Source organism: Melopsittacus undulatus, chromosome 1 (genome assembly GCF_012275295.1).
Source record: "Melopsittacus undulatus isolate bMelUnd1 chromosome 1, bMelUnd1.mat.Z, whole genome shotgun sequence".
NCBI lineage: Eukaryota > Metazoa > Chordata > Aves > Psittaciformes > Psittaculidae > Melopsittacus > Melopsittacus undulatus.
In genome coordinates, this window is record NC_047527.1 from 143,731,218 (window position 1) to 143,748,391 (window position 17,174).

The following is a 17,174-nucleotide window of genomic DNA, read 5'->3' on the forward strand; positions in this document are numbered from 1 at the left end:
CTTATCATAGTAAAATACAGATTTTTTTTTCAGCATTTGCCTTCACTATCCTACCTTCAGTTTAACATCTCTCAGTCATTACTATGCTAGTACACGTTGAACCTGAAAATACCTGGAATTACTGCTGCCTTTGGGTGAATCTTTGGGTGAATCTTTGGGTTTGAGGCTGCGCAAGTAGGTAAGAAGACATAACAAGAGATCCAAATCCTTTAGGGTTGCAAGTGGGGGTAGGAGCGAGGAATTAAGTACCAGTTAATACCAGGCATTTCTACTTTTTACACAGTTGCAGTGTCAATAAAATAGGGACTTGAGGAAAAGACTACAGTGCTGAGAAAGAAAAGCTTTTCCTGAGATCCAGGAATGAGCTTGTGCAAGGTCAGAGCTGCAGGGACGTGCAGCTCCATCCCTTGGTGAGAATAACTGCCAGCCTACACCCATCACAAAGGAGGCTGCACTAAGAAATTTGCTCTAAGTTTTATAATTTAGATGGAATCAGTATCTTGATAGGCTGTGTACCCAGTACCATTTCTGGCATTAGAAATGAATGCTGAGTAGGATACTCGTGCTACGGTTGGCCTCATCCCCTAATGTGTCAGGTTTTAAATTAAAACCATAGTGAGTGGTACAGAAGATGAATTTTGGAGAATTGTGCTGACAGCAGATGACCTTTCCCACTTATGTGGGAAAAACATCCAGAACATAATTTACAAAGAAAGAAAAAAAAAAAGAAGTAGAATTAAAAAAAAAAATAGATAGACTCTCCCAAACTAAGTCTTTAGATGCATGATGCAACTTTTCTGCTAAGTACCAACCACTTTTAGCTAAAATTCAGGCTCCTTGATTCTATCTGAGGTCATCATTCAGAAGTGATTGAAAATTGCTTTTGAGAAATCTAGGGCTAGATGTGCTTGACACATTTCTTCTTAGTCAGAAGACTAAGAAGACAACATTTCATCTTCAAGAGACACATTCCATCTTCCTTGGCCAGAATCAGAAATACCTGCCCTTTTAACTGTCAGGTTAAAAGGACAGAAAGCTTTTATGTAGGACACCTTTTAGATCTCTCCTGGAAGAAAAGGCAACCTCTTTGCTTAAAAGTGTATTCCTCTACACACAATTTTCCATGGCCCTCTTCTTCTCTTTCCTATCAAATGTATTTGTGATATTCCCAGTTTTTGCAGTGAGAATCTAGAAAATAACATCTCCTTTTTGCATAACAATAAAAATAAATATTGTGACACTTAATCTCCCTCTTTTCTTTAAGCCATTGCATCAAAATCTTGCCTTCACTGGGGCACCTGCTTCACCAGTGGTGAGTTCATCTCACAAGTTAGGCACTTGTAAAGGGACCAGCTGCATGGCATCTATTTTATTCCATAAATGACTCTTTGCTTATGAATTAGCTGATAATGATACTATGAGCACATCATAGCATCATCCAGCCTCTCTTTCTATTCCTGGTGCTAATGCACATTTACATAGTGCCGTTGCTTTCACAGTTCATGTGGGTTTGGAGGAGGAGGGGCATTGTGAAAGATGTGTAATCCTAATCCTGGGGTGTTTAAAACTGGAGAAAGATGAGTAGCATAACTATTGTGATTGTGTGTGCCCCTGATTTCAAAAGGTCACGAAATGCAAGATAATATAAACATGCAAAATAATAAATACAATTATTTTTCTACAAAGGTCATAGGATTTGTGTTTCTTCAAGAAGACAGAATCTCATAAACCATTGTGGACTAATTGTGCTGGTTTAATATCTGACACAGCATTTTCCAAGTATCAGTACATTTTTCTTTCTAATCACCTGGAGCTTGGCTATGGAAGCTGGAAAACTCTTCTCCTGCAGCAGATTTTCCCATCTTGACACTCACTGCTTCCAAGGAAGTAATAAGAGTTTAGAGGTACCAGGGATCTGTTTACAGGGATACAGAAGATCGCCTGTGAGAGCAGCACTAGGAAGTTACGAGGCCTAGACCCATCAGGCATGTCCTAAAAAGCCAGGCTCTGCAGGGAATGATGTGATCCCTGGCTACAGGAGAGGCACTTTAATTATGAAGACCATAAACCACAGGAAAATATTGATCCAAACTTCAAAAAGGCACCTCTTGAGACTCTATCAAATTGTAGCCTCTGCTACTTTAAGTTGTGAAGTCAAAAATCAGGTTTTAAATCTATGGAATCTCTCTGAAGATACCCCCAGCTTTTGATTGTCAGGGATCCTTATTCAGATCTCTCTACTCTTCTTTCATGATACATGATTTATTCTTAATTGAGCTAGATTGGTCCTGACTTCTCTCCCCATACTCCCTACATTGTTCCAAGGAATCCCAAACTGAATTTCATGCCTGTGCTCTGTATCAGAGCTTTGGGAGTGCCAGCACTTCTCTTATCAAAATTAGTAAGAGCAGCACACTGAAAAGTTCCAACATACATTTCTTTTTACTGGGAGAAAATCTTTAATTCATATTATCATTCATCCCAAAGGTGATGCAGGGGGAAGCAGCCCCTGGAGACAGTTAAAACAGTCCTACTTGTAAATGGCCTGCCTGGCTTAGGAGATTGTTATTTAGCTGTGGCTAGTGTATTATTCAGCATGTTTGAAAAGTGGTGTGCCAGGTTTGGTTATTTTTTTTCCCCAGAAACATCTCTCTGCAGCATTTAAGACAGTGTAAGCAAATAGCAGGTAACCTCTACATCCAGATCCCAGCAAAACTTGCTTTGCCAGACTCCATCTCTGATCTGTATCACCTTAGTATAGATGTAGGCATGACAATAAACACTCATCTAGCAACTGTCTCTGGAAGGAGATTTTTCTGCACTATTTCAATCATTAGATGAAGACACTTCGGATGCTAACAGTTGCTCTAACAGTCACTATAGGAACCAAACTCTCCAACTGTTGCACGCTTCCTAGTCCTTGGCATGCAAGACAGTGATTTTTTTCTCACACTGTGGGGGAAAAAACAAAGTCTTTAGCTAATAATGTTATGCTGGTCTTATTTTAGAAGCATTTTTTTTTGCAGCTTTTTGCATCTTTTATCAGAGGCAGCCTCTGTAAAAGTTAAAGTTATACAAATTAAAATTTAACACCTTCTCCCTTCTCTTTCACCTCTTCAAAACAGGATTGAGAAATGTTCACACATTGCCACCGTTTTCCCTGTTGTGTCTCAGAAACAGCATGCAGCAAGACGAGAAATAACTACACAGTAATGTTATCTTTGAATTGTTTGGCTCTTGAAAACAGTGCTTTTAGAAGGAAAACCTTTAGTAAATCTCAGTCACCAATTAATTCATTACTATTGCATATCAATTACATTTAAAAAACCTGCAAATGTCCTTAGATGAATAGAATGCATCTTGTATAATCAATAATGAATGCATTGCTTGTATAGAGAGAGATCATGGGCTTCATATATTTCCTGTATTCCCTGAGCACCTGTAAAACTGTCATACTAAGGAAAAATGAGGAGCAAGGTCAAAGAGCAGACTGAAGGCTCAAAAGAAGAATAAAGATTTGCAATAGATGGGGAAGGATTTGCAGAAAAGGCATGAGTAGAACCTGGATCTGAATATAGGCACTGATCTCTCTTCATCTCAGCATAGCATCATTCAAAACGAGTATTTTCAGGTACCTCATGCTTTAGTTTTGAAGCAAAAGACCTGGTTATGTCCCCTTCAAAGTCAAGGGAAGAATTTCTGATCAAGGTTAATGGAATAGCAGATGAGCATGGAATAAATTTAAGAGTGTTAGTAGAATAAGTGCAGGTGTCAACAGCTTCACTGTGCCAGGGCTGACGTGCACCAGTTGACATGAAGTTTAACAAGGAGCTCAAAGGGGCTGCTGAGAGGCACAGGTCAGAGCAGTGATACACAAAACACTTATTATTTCAGTATAAATGATACCTACCCATGAACAAATCTTTGAAGCCTCCACTTTATGTATGTCAAGCGTGAAACAAGTTTTTTCTGATCCTTCTCTTCACATCTACCAAAACCCCTTTTTCCTGTTAGCCAGCATTTGCTAGAAAGCTTCTAAAATCCAAGACCAGGATGAAAAGATATGGGCATTTTGGGGAAGGAGAACAGGATTCTCCTTAGAAAATCTTTTTTTCTTATTACAACACCTCAGACTTGGAGTGAGGTTGGCTTTGTCTCACTCCACCTTTCTGGCAGCAGGGAGAGCTGAGATGAGATATATGGCACTCCACATCGCAAGCAGAAGTCCAGCTCTGCACCTGACCCTGCTGCAACACCTGTATTGGATGTTATGCATGACAGAGCCCTGCTCTCCTGGAGATGGCTGAGCACCTGCCTGACCATGGGAAGTGGTGACTGAATTCCTTATTTAGCTCACTTGTGCATAGCTTTTGCTTTACCTTTAAACTGTCTTTATCTCAACCCACGGGTTCTCTCACTTTTATTCTTCCGATTCTCTCCCTCATCCCACAGAGGGGGAAGTGAGCGAGCTGCTGCGTGATGTTTAGTTGCTGGCTGGGGTTAAACTCTGACAGCAGAGTAGATGCTCCAAATGCTAGATTATTACTAGACTAGTGGGTGGTAACTATCTCACCTCCTACCCTTCCCACCCAGAGGAGAAATATCATGATTTAAGGTGTCAGGCACTGAGCCTTGGATTCCTAAAGATACCTAGCTCCACGTACTTTCATGTGAGAAACACATCCCTGTCTTCATCCTTTCTTAGCAGCTGGCAGAGGTGTGCCCTCAGCTGGGGTCCCTCCAAGGAGCCTATTTGCAATCCCCAGGTTGTGGCCACAAGTGAGCAAAGGGCTGGTTTGAATTCAGCGCATTTACACAACCAGGGCTCAGGCTCCTGAAATCACAGCTGAGATGTGAGGGGATGCTGTGAGAAAGCATGTTGGCTAAAGATGTGGAAAGCATGGAAAATAAAACAGCAGGCAGAGACAAGTTTGTTGAGACTGGAATAGGCAGAAAACTGAGGAAATTTTGCAGGAAAAACTGTGACCTGAAAAGGTATTAAAATCTAAGGGAAAACAAGAAAAGCAACATGAAGGTTCAACCCCATTGCAATCTAGTGCCTTGCTGAGGTGGTGGCATATTAGCTCAATAACTCACCAGTCTTAGCTAATAGACAATAGTGAACTACCCTGCAATTCTAAGTTCTGTGTACATGGGATATACTGAGTAAACCCTGCCATTAGTTTCCATCTGCTCATGGTAAGAATTGCCTGAATAAAGTGGCTGAGGGACTATGGTTTGCACAGTTAACGAATCTTTTCTCCCTCTCCCACTCCTCAGAGCTCAGGAAACTTTGGAAGCTGTCTCAGCCCCTCTAGACCCAGCTCTGCAATGCAGTGTAGGCTTTGCAGGACTGAGCTGCTGAGCTTTTCATTTGCATCTGGGCCCAATGACCTAGGTAGGAGCTGAAAGGAGGGGGGGTGACAAAGAGAGATGCAGGGGTGAGCAGAGAGCAATGGGATGTGATAAAGAGGAGCAGAAGCAGCAGATTGAAACAGATTGGTGTAGTATAGATGTGAAAAGATATTTTAAGTCATGCTTTATATTACATGACTCATCAAAATATTGCTTAACATATAGAGTTTACATGACACATTTCCACATGCCTTGAGATACAGCTCAAAACCTTGATCCAAAAGAGCAGTGCTGTCAATTCCTGAGCTCCAAAATTAGCATGCGGGTATCAGAAGGGCAGTAAGATGGGATCATTCAACAGCATGAACCAACAAAACCCCTCATCATCTTTTGCAACATTCATTACTTTGAAAAACTCCCTATATAAAGAATTTGGTAAACAGCACTCATCAAGAGAGAGGGAGAAGTTGTGCTCATATTGAAGCATAGCACGATGCAAACGAACAGACTCTGATTTCTATATGGATTATCATCTTTATAAATAAGATAGAGCACATTTAACTTAGGTACACTATGAAAATAGCTTTAGAACGAAGCAAAAAAGAAGAGAGGAAAATAACTTGCACAAAAGCCGTCAGTCTTTTACGTCAAATGAGAATTAAAGGACCATAGGAATCAGTGTTAACTGTGTCAAACATACTGCCTGGTTCCCACAAATAGATCAATGCCTACTTAATGTTGGGCTCCCTTGTAATCTGACATGATTAAGAAACAGCCCTTGGTAGAGGATCAGGTGGAATTGCTTACATTTTTCATGCCTTTTTTAAGTACAGTCACAGAGAACTACAAAGCTCCTTTGAAGTTCTGGGGCTTCAAGGCCTATCCCAGCTACTATCAAAGCCAATAAAAACGTGTGTTTGACTTGAATAAACTTTGGCTTAGGATTTAATACTCTGAGGCAGAGAACGCATCTATCCACGTCCTTTGGCTCTGTGCAACACAAACCAACTTTAATTGCAATGTAGGGTTTGGTACTACCCAACCTTAACGTGCAATTGCCTGTGCAATGACAATGAACAGTTCTGCTCTGAAATTTCACTGCAGCTGTTACTTTTAATTTGCTTTTAATGTGCATTTCAAGGCACACATTTTCCTTAGTGGGCAAGTGTCATTAGGTGAAAGTTAAAACATGCTCCTTTTGAAATGGAAAAAGTCCAAGCTTAATCCCTCTAATTGTATTGCATCCTAGAGGGAACAAAATCAAAGCATGAGGCCAGCATTTAAGATTGTTGAGGAAATCAGATTCCTCTGTAAACCTTTACGGTAATCACTAAGGCTGGGTTTCATCTCCTCTCCCTGCAGCCCTCTACAAGTTAGACCTCTGAATAGAAATAAGGCTCTATTTTGACAAATGGATGGATGCACTCTCCTCCTAAGGCAAATGACAGCAGTTGCCTATGGCTCACATGCTATAAACTTTAAAGCTAACATTTTTAATGGATAAAATTGGGACTGATGAATCTAAGCCATCACCAAGAAAAGCCACCAAGAAGATGGAAGTAAAACTCTAGCCAGGTAGATGCTGCTTTGTGCCTGAAAGACCGGAGGCTGGAAAGGAAAGAAAGAGAGTTTAGGATGCATATCAAATGATGCTGTGGTACGTAGTTCGGCCAGCATGCTTCATGCAGATTGCCATGATGAATATTTAAAGAGATGCAGCAGGTGAATTGTAAAAGAAGCAGAAGTAATGCTGGCATCAATGTGAAACACAAACATTATGCAAGACCATCAGGTCAGAAATTGGGGGGCTTTTAAAATATTTTTCACTATCACAATACCATTTTGATGCCACCATTTCTACACTGGCAATCCATTGTGTGTGTGACACACCGCTGCATTTATAAATTCCAGATGTACATTCCCTGTGAGGTGCTCACAGAAGCAGTCCGAGTATTTTACTGTAATATCTTAATAAACCAGGTCATGCACTTCACGACTGTACTGGAATGGTTGTCATGAGAAAAACATATTAGGAACAGCCATCTATTAGCCCTAAGAGACACTGTGCATACCTCACTACAGAGCAAGGAAAGGCAGCTGCCCAAGAGCTGATTTAATTTCAGAACAGAGAAGACAACAAAAGGCAGCAAACAGAACACCACTGGCTCCTTTCTGTGCCTACAGAGATCCTTCTGAAGTGCATAATTAACTTAATTAGGTAAATCTTCTTACCAGTCTTTGCTAATTCATGTGCCTATGGGGAAACCAAAAAGGTGAATGATCAGGAAGATTATATCAGCAAGCCAGATCTGTGTGAATTTGATCTGAAGATTATGGAGGGTGATGAGACACTTTCAACTATCTTGTCTGAGTAAACAGGGTTTTTTAGGTTGAAGACAAGAATCCAGTGAGTTTTCTGAGGACACATGGCATGTACTTGTAGAAGCTGATGACGGTAATATATTTAGTATGTGTAGCACTTGTCACCAGGTAACAAGGGAGAGACTGCTAACGACAGGATAAGCTAGAGAAAACAAGCACACTTTGGAACAAACCATTGGCTCTAGCAAGAGCACATTAGACATTCATTAGTGCTAGCAGCTAAAACTGCAGAAGTTGGAAGTATCATTTCAGGGAGGGGCTCCAGGTTTGGCATTTGGTTTCAACCTCAGTTTTACTGAGCATATAAAATAAGATTAAAACTCTGGAAACTAAGATCATGCCTGTACCATGACATTTTTCTCACTCATTGCTATTTATGAAGTTAAATAGTGACTAAACAAAAAATGGATTTATGTGGAAATAAAAATATATCCCACGAAAGATGTCTAGCCAGAACATTTAGAACATTTTTATTCCTTTGTTTTTTTTTTTTCCTTCCAAGGTGCTCTCTAAATTATTCAAGTGGAACTGATTTAGTTTGCAAAGCAGGGCTATTTCCACACTGGCAGAATACTTAATGGCAGCTTGAGATGTAAGTATTGCAGACACCAAGAAGCAATCTTATAAACAGATTAACATCAAGAGGAGGTTCTATAGCTGGTTACTCACCACCCTTTCTGCTTCTTAAAATACGTAACTAAGAACAGCCAACCAGAAGATATCTTGAATACGATAGCACCATTGGCTTTTCATAGTACAATTAGGTTTAAATGTTGTATTGAAAAGAAGGATGTGTGAGTATGATTAAAATTACTGCAGTGATTGTAACTATCACTGTGCTGAGGTTCTGCTTTCATAATTCTTGCTTTACACAGCTCATCCAAGTGGAGTCCAGAATAACAGAAATTGCAGACATAAAATTGAATACATTTGAGGAACAGCTTCTGTAAAAAACAAATTAACTATGTTATCACATAGAGCATAAACCTACCCTTACCTTTTGTTCATAAAACTCACTAGAAATCCACCAAACCAAGTTTCTGTGCAATTGTGGCTGAGTTTTGTTATCCTGTTCTCATAGGTGGAGATTACAACCACAGACTGTCACTCACCTGTGTTAGCCTTGTGATTCTAAAGCATCTGTAACACAGACACTGAATGCTCAGCACTAATTGCTTTGTCCCACTCATGCTGTGCTGCTAGGAGATGCCAACACAGTAAGAGATCACTTTTCTCTGGTGTTCAGCAGCAAGAAATCATTCCAGAACAGGGGTTTCTGCCACCTCACTCTGGCATGGTTACACCAAGGTCAGAGTGTGAGACAGAGATTTTGCTTTCATCACAGGAAGGCTTTGTGTTGGGTATTTTTGCCTTTTTTTCTCATGTTCTTTTTTGGGGGGTTGACTTATTTCTGGTTTTATTTTTCTCTCCTGACAGGGAGATTCACAACACAAATTAAATTAAAAAATGCAAAGAGTTACATTAATTTCTTTGTGAAAAGCACATGTTTGTTTTAATCCAAACAGCTGGCCATCTCATCCTCTTCTGCAAGATCATCTTAACCTTTATGTGTGTATCAAGCCATTGTGGTGCCCAGGGTTCTCAGAATAGCAGCAGCTATGAATTTTCTCTTTCATCATCCTCCTGAAAACTAACCATCTGTCATTCAGTGAGATTTATGAGCCATTTAAAGTGAAGTGGGAATTCAACTGTTGCCTTCTCAGGACTACCGTAGGTAGGGGCTTCTCTTGTACCTCCCAGTAGCCTGAGGATCTGAAAGTGCTGCAGTGAGACATTCTTAATGACAGATTTTGGCCCAGTGAATCATTGTTTCATAGAATCATAGAATAGTTAGCATTAGAAAGGACCTTAAGATCATCTCATTCCAACCTCCCTGCCATGGGCAGGGACACCTCACACTAAACCATCTCACCCAAGGCTTCATCCAACCTGGCCTTGAACATTGCCAGGGATGGAGCATTCACTACCTCCCTGGGCAACCCATTCCAGTGCCTCACCACCCTAACAGTAAATAATTTCTTCCTTATATCCAATCTAAACCTCTGCTGTTTAAGTGACAATGAACCTTTTAGGAGGGATTAATAACAGCAGAACATGGACGGCCACCTCAGAGGAACTGTAATGCTTCATTATAGTATGTCACCTCCATTCCTCATGCCAAAACCCAAGCAGCAGCCAGCCACAAGCCTGCTATAGTGAGATGCAGTGGGAGGGTAGAAAAGAGACAAACCCTGAGACATGTCCTGGCTTAAGAGAAAGAAGGATCTAAATTTTCCACACTGAACAATGAAGTGAGGGATCCTGTTTCACTTCTCCTTCAGCCTTCAAATAGGAATGCTGAATTGCTTTTGCTGTCTCCTTCACCAGGGAGAGTTCACCATCCTGGCACAGCTTGTGCCAAATGAAGGAGATCAAATGGCATAGCACAAGGGACTTCAGCCAAAGCTGGCACATGTCCCTTAAGCAAGCTGCCACTGTGGTAGATGGGGCAGCATCTGACATCAGGGAGAAGGAAGGGAGCCTGTTACAGGATGCTCACACAGAACCTAGCAAAGACATGCACAAACACAAGCTTCCTGTGGACACACCAACCTGGACACAGGACACTAACTTCCACAAACAGAAACTGCTGAGGTTCCTTCTTCAAAATGTATTAACTGATTTTAAATTGCTTCAAATTACATTTGCTACCTTGGAACATATTTGAATTGAAAAATGTTTCCTCTGGTTCATTAACACCGAAACCTCTTTCTCCCATTGCCAGGATCACAGGAAAACTGACATTGTACCTGCTGAAAGCACATCAGAGGAGAAGATCCATCAAGGCCTGAATGAACCTTTGCATGGAGCCATTATAATCCTAGCATCATTTCTCTTTTGTTTGTGAAGCTTGTATTAAAGTTAGCCACTGTGTGAGGCAGCGAGAAAAGCAGGAGCACAGGAGGCTATAGTCAGAGGAAGCAAATGTTGTAGCTATCTCATGTCCACAGCTGCACAGCTCATCCTTTTCTGGAACAACTGTATCTGTATCAGGTGAGAGGCACAAGAAGATACAAGAAACTCACATACTCAGTGTACATTTTCAATGCTATGATCAATTAGACCTCACACGTAGGCCCTCAAGGGACGTAGAGGATGTGGCATTACTTGGAAATATCTAAGTGCAGATTCTAGACCACTGGACAGCATGCCGGTCCTGTAACAACTCAGTGACAGGAGGGAGGCTTAAGTGACTTCATGTTTTTTTCATCTCTAGATTACCAGACGTTTTGGTGGGGAAAACATTCTGGCCACAAAGTGTTTTTGGAAAGATGCTTCTCACATACAACAAAATAATATTAAAAATAGTGAAGATTTTCCCTAGAGCTTAGAAGCTGTAATCTACTTTCCAAAAAGTACTCTCCCATGTCACAATTTACCCTTCAATTACTGTGGATTTGTCATGGAGCCTTTCAGAATGTATCAGAGTCATATTTACTATTTTCTCTCCTAGTTCCACAGAGCAAGGAAAGGCAGCTGCCCCTCTGCGCAGCATCCTTCGGAGGAAGGCCTTTGGGATGCTGGCCCTGAGGCAGTCTATGTGCCCACGAGGCTGTCCCTGCCCTTGGGTACCACACACTGGGGCCAGCTGCTGGGCATCCCTTACCATGAGGACAAACCTCATGCTGTTAATCTTCTCTCAAGCCATGGTAGAATTTGGACAATGCCCTTAATACCATGCTTGAACTTTTGGCCAGCCCTGAAGTTGTTAGGCAGGTGGGCAAGGTGATTCTTGCAGGTCCCTTCCAGCTGAGCTTTCCTTTCCCCTTACCATCATAGAGTGGTTTGGGTTGCAAGGGACCATAGAGATCAACCCCACATCACAGTTCCCATATTTAAAAAGGCTCCACTCTGGGCTTTCCCTGACCCCTTTCAAAGTGAATACTTATTCAGTATTTACTTCAAAGAATTAATGTTTTTCCTCCTGGGGTCTCTCTTTGTTGAAATCCTTTTTTTTTTGCTTCCTTTTTCTACAGGTGGACTTACATACAGCTTGCTTGGTTTTTACTGTTAGCTTTAGCATATTGCCTCTCACTTTATTGTTGCTTAACACTGACTTGCCAGAATGTAATGTTCTTTTCTGGCTTCCTTCTCTAGAAACAATGTGCATTTTTGAAGAGCTGTTTATGTCTAAGCAGTCCCTTTACTTTGCTGCCTGTGGAGGCTTGCTGTGGAAAGGGGAAATGCTTTTAAGTCCATGGTCTTGATTTTAGCAGTTTTTTTTTATACCACTTGCAAGTGCTTAACTACTGCTTCTAATTTGCTCCCTCATTTTTATCTAGCTGTTTGTTGTGGATGATGTTGGTTTTGAACAATTAAGCTTTATTGTGCCAGATTACTTTCTTGCTTTTACATCTTAGAAGGACATTGAATTTGACCACATTAAGGACTCTTACTAAGTGCCTTTCAGTTGTAGCGTTCAGGTTCTGTGCAGCTCCCAGGGCAAAAACTCAAGGACTGATTCTCCTTTTGTGCTCTCTGATGAGGTGCTTCAAGGTCTTTTGAAGCACTGAAAATGTCATTTTCTAATGATGCCTCATCGTGACTTACACAGGCATGGCTGAAGTCAGACAGTGCCAGAGTCTGGCAGCTTTCTGCCTTCGCCTCAGCACACACTGCTACCATATAGGTCAGGTGGCTGACAATATATCCCCACTACATGCAGGCACACTATTTCAGAAGTTTTTTTGACACTGAAGAGAGGATAAAAATCTGCATAGCGCAGAGTTAATGCAGAAATACATTTTTGGCTCAGCTTCACAGACTGCACAAAGAAAATGCTTCCCAGCTTTGGTTTCATTTAACTAGATATCGATTACTTTGCAGAAATTCCAGATGAAGACTCTTAGTAGCTGGTATTGGACACATTGAAAAGTGCTTCAGTGATTCTTCTGTCAGCATGATCAAAACCAGCTGCTGCTGAATGGGTCCTACAGAGTGAAACCACTACTGTCACCTGCACGTTGCAGTGGTGCTACTATATTGTGTGCAAGATATGGCAACACGTGAGCAATTGCTCATTTTTAAAAACATTTCCCTTAAGCTGATTTTTAAACAATCCACAACTGTTTATTGTGGCTCTCATCCCTCACTGGCACCACAGACATAAACCCGCATTCCATGGGAGCGCTATTTGGAACACATCATCCAGCTGACATCTTGCTAAATACAGCCATCAGACACCAAGATACCATTATCCTGTCAAACTAATTGGACTTAAATCCTACTGGGATCAGACTAAAAGCAAAGATGAAAACCCCATCCAGCAATACAACTGCCCTCTGCAGCTTCTGCCACTTTCTAGCTGCTAATAACTCTCCAACACCTCTACTCCTGGCAGTTCCTCCAGGATGGAGTCCCACGAACCTCCTGCTGCCGCAACACCACAACTGGTCCTAAACACAATCCTGGAGCAGAAGCCCCTGGCAGCCCTGTCCATTCAGACTGCAGTATCTGGTGGATGTCACAAAGCCCCTAAGACCCACTTTACTGCAAAAACTTACGATTGCCATTCCTTGAAGCCTTTTAAGACAGAATGTAGGTCACTCCCACTATGACTGACTTCTCTTAGAACTTCTCACACTTCCTATCATTCTCTTGTGCGTTTGATGCCTCAGATGCTTCAGATGTCTTGTTTTCTGCATAGTTTAATATTTGATTACAGTAAAAGAAAGCACACATTGTCCTGAGGAACAGAAAAAAACATTAGGGATTTTTATAATGCCAAGAGAAAATTAATCTTTCATGGCACAGTGGAGTAAGAAGACAGTCCCCAAAGTATATAATTAAAGAGTTATTCTCTAAATGTGGTACTTCCTTACAGGTTTTGTTTAAAGTGTTTTAAGAATACAGCAATTGGTTTAGAAATGATGTTTGGCAAAGATCTGCTCGAGGGAGAAGCTCTTCTAGAGAGGAAGAAACCCTATTAATGTTGTGTCTTTCATTTGTAAATAAGAATAAATGTGATGCTGCATGGATATGAAGTCAGAACTGTACAACAGAACAGGAGACAGGGAAAACAGGCTTCTCTGAGAGATTTCTCTCATTCAGATAATGGTCCTTGTTCAGCATTAGATAAGAATTTTCCTGCAAGTGTTTTTCCAAACTGCTGCCAAATGATGCAGGCAGGGACTAGTCCAACCAGCCTGCAGAGATGACACTGTATTTTCCAAGGTGACCAAGGCATACAATACTTGAATGCTCATTTTACAACATTTCACAAATGGGAAATCCAATGTGAGGTTTCCCTTGAAGAGGTTATTTGCAATTCCAATTCTCTTGAATAGCAGTCAGGAACTCTATTGACCAAGGAGAAAACCACTGTGGTAGGAGTGTACAAAGAGGAAAATGGTGCCTGCCTAGAAGACTTTAGCTGAACAACCATTTAAAGTGGTTAAAGCGATATACTCTAAAATGAAAACTTGATAAGTAAACCTGTGCAGTCTATACAGAATACAGACAGCCTCTATACTGCCATTAGCCAAAATCTGGAAAAAGATGCTGCAGCATGGTCTTCTACTAAAAATACATCACAAAACATAGCAGGCAACTGGGTATTTCTTGTTCTTTGTTTCACAGAAGTCCTTGACAAATCTGCAGTCAAGTCCTTGGCAGCAACTGTCCATGAAAACACTCATTTCAAATAGGAAAATTATGTGGATCTAAAAATGGGAAAATAACTAATTTTGTTGTCATTCTGGCTCTGTAACACAGGATCAGGGTCAGATAAGGAACAACTTACTCCTGTTCATCACACAATATCCCCCATGTTCAAGGTTTTCCACAGCTGTCAGATGCAGCTCCAGGGAGAGGACATACCTTGTGTACAGAATGACTCCTTGAAGTATTAACTGACCCACTGATTCATGCAATGCTGGGCAGCAGACTCTTGCCCAAGCACTAAACACAGTTGATTCAACACATCACTCATCTGGTAGAGAAGCTGCCTCAAGCCCACTGAAACACAGCTACTAGCCAGTGATCACATGAGATGTAGCTGTAGTAGAAGATGGCAAAAGCCAGTCGTGCACCTCTCAGCCTCAAGGAGACCCAGATCTGCAGAGCCTCTCCCAGTCCCATTGTCCATCAGCCATTAAAAGATCACCCAATAAAGAATTTATTACAAATGCAACAGGCACTTCTTACTTGCCCCACAAATTGCTGGCTGGAGCTTCACTCCTGGCATGTCCCAGTGATGGATCAGTGAAAAGAGCAGTATTTCCCTTGTTAAGTTTACCTTCATTAGAAGCACAAGCACTTTGATAAATGGACTGACATCTTAAATGAGCTCTGGTGAAACTGGTAAGTGCTATTCTGTTCTTTCCTGAAAGGTTGTGCAACTTTAAGGCTATTTCTTAGTCAGAACTCTTCACCAGTAGAAAAGCTCTTGGGTAGCTGAATATTTTAGACTTTAACTTCAGACATTTTCTATGATGTGAAGGTTTCTTAGGAAAAAACTGAATCAAAATCAGGACTGCGTATTTCTTGTGGAATCCTAATGAGCAAATTTAGAATTCAGGAACATGAAAAGAGTAGTCCCTGAAGCCCAAATGAAAGAAGCTTTGGATTTAGAGAAGATTTTGATTAGATTTTCATACAGTCATTTAAAATGACTTGCATAATGCAAAGAATATGCCAGGTTATAATGCAGTATGATTGCCAGAGATGGCAGGCTGGCAAACTGAGAAAATGAACACTCAAATGCTTTAGTGAATTTAAGGTCAAGTTGAAGTAAACAACAGACCTACTTTAAATTAGCATATAACTCTGAGCTACAGTTTGTGGCGTAGCTGTATAAGAAGTAAGTTGACCTTTTCCTCCAGCAAGCTGACAGCTATGGCATTGCACAGTGCATTCTTAGGGTGTAACATAGAAAAGCTGCTTATAGCTACTGCATAAGTGGGTTTTGAAGATGTTTCTAAACTTGTCTATTGCAATAGCTCATATATGACAACGAAACAGCTCTTGAGTCCATTGGAGCATTTCGTTTACTAGGAATCAAAGCAGCTTTCCTGATCAGTGGAAAATGAATGGATAAATGAACAATATACCTGCAAATATGTACTAGCCACTGAACTGAACTGCTACAGAGCCAGGCAGTAATTCTTATGGGTGAAGTTTAACAAAGCTCCTATCCTTCTGTTATTTTACTACTGCATGTCCATAAACCATCTGCACCATTATCTATTTCTCCTCAGCTGTCTGTATTATCACAATAGAATGATTGTTATGTTTTTGAGATCTATCCTTTCAATGATAGTTTTGTCTCTGTGACTATGCAGAGTAAACCCTACTATTTCTAATATGCTTAAAATATTATACCAGTATTATACAGATCTACTCAGTGGACATCAAAAACCACTGTTCAGATTGCTAGATCAGCTCAGCCAACTGCCCAGAGGATATCAAAAGAGTGTAATGAATTTACATAAACCAGAAATCTGGGTTTCTACAATACAAATGATTTTAAGGTGTACCTACATGGGCATATAAAGTACAGAAGGACTTAGAGGTGTTGCATTTTCCAGTTTTACAGATGCACTGCAGTATCACCACACCATTGTTTCAGAACTTACGATGCTGGCTACTGGTTTAAGCCTCACAATTTGATGGTAAAACAATGTAGTTTTAGCTTCAAACTCCGATTATTAAAAAAGAGGAAAAATATCTTGGGAGTTCTGAAACATTTTTTTCCTGAGGTAAAAGATGCTTATATTTAATTTAATCAGAGAGCATTATAAAGAGATTACATTACTGTGAAGACATAGTGAAAGATAACCTCCTTTGGATCAACAAACAGAACACTGTTTAAATTAAAAATAAATATGTTTTTTTAACATCCAAATAGACTTATTTAATTTCACTATTCACTTCCTAAGGCCAAAATAAACTTGTAGAGATATCTGAAAAGTCAGATTTCCCTTCCTCCCCTCCCCATACTTAAAGGAAATCGGACATTAAAAACACACAAGTGTAAAGAGCTGTTGCTAACAATTAAAATTAAGGTTTCTGGATGATTTTAACAGAAGAAAAGCTCAAACTACTGCATTATGAACATCAATTGAGTAAATAACAAGTTTATAGCAAACGATGAATGTGTAACCATAAAACCAAGGTAAACTGTCCATGTGTGGAACAGTTAATGAGTTTGCTAATTTAATGCCAATCCTGAAGCAGGATTGAAGCACTGAAAGCAGTCAGACTCCTATGGGTCTCAAGTTAAATAGGTCAGTAATAGACTAAATCAGGACTCAAGTGGTTTAAGGAGCTGAGCACACAGCAATCCATGTTCCTTTACAGTATCTAACCATGAGGAGCCTGATACGGCTTCCAAACTGTAAAGCACATTAACTGATAGCAAGCACAAATCTCCAAAC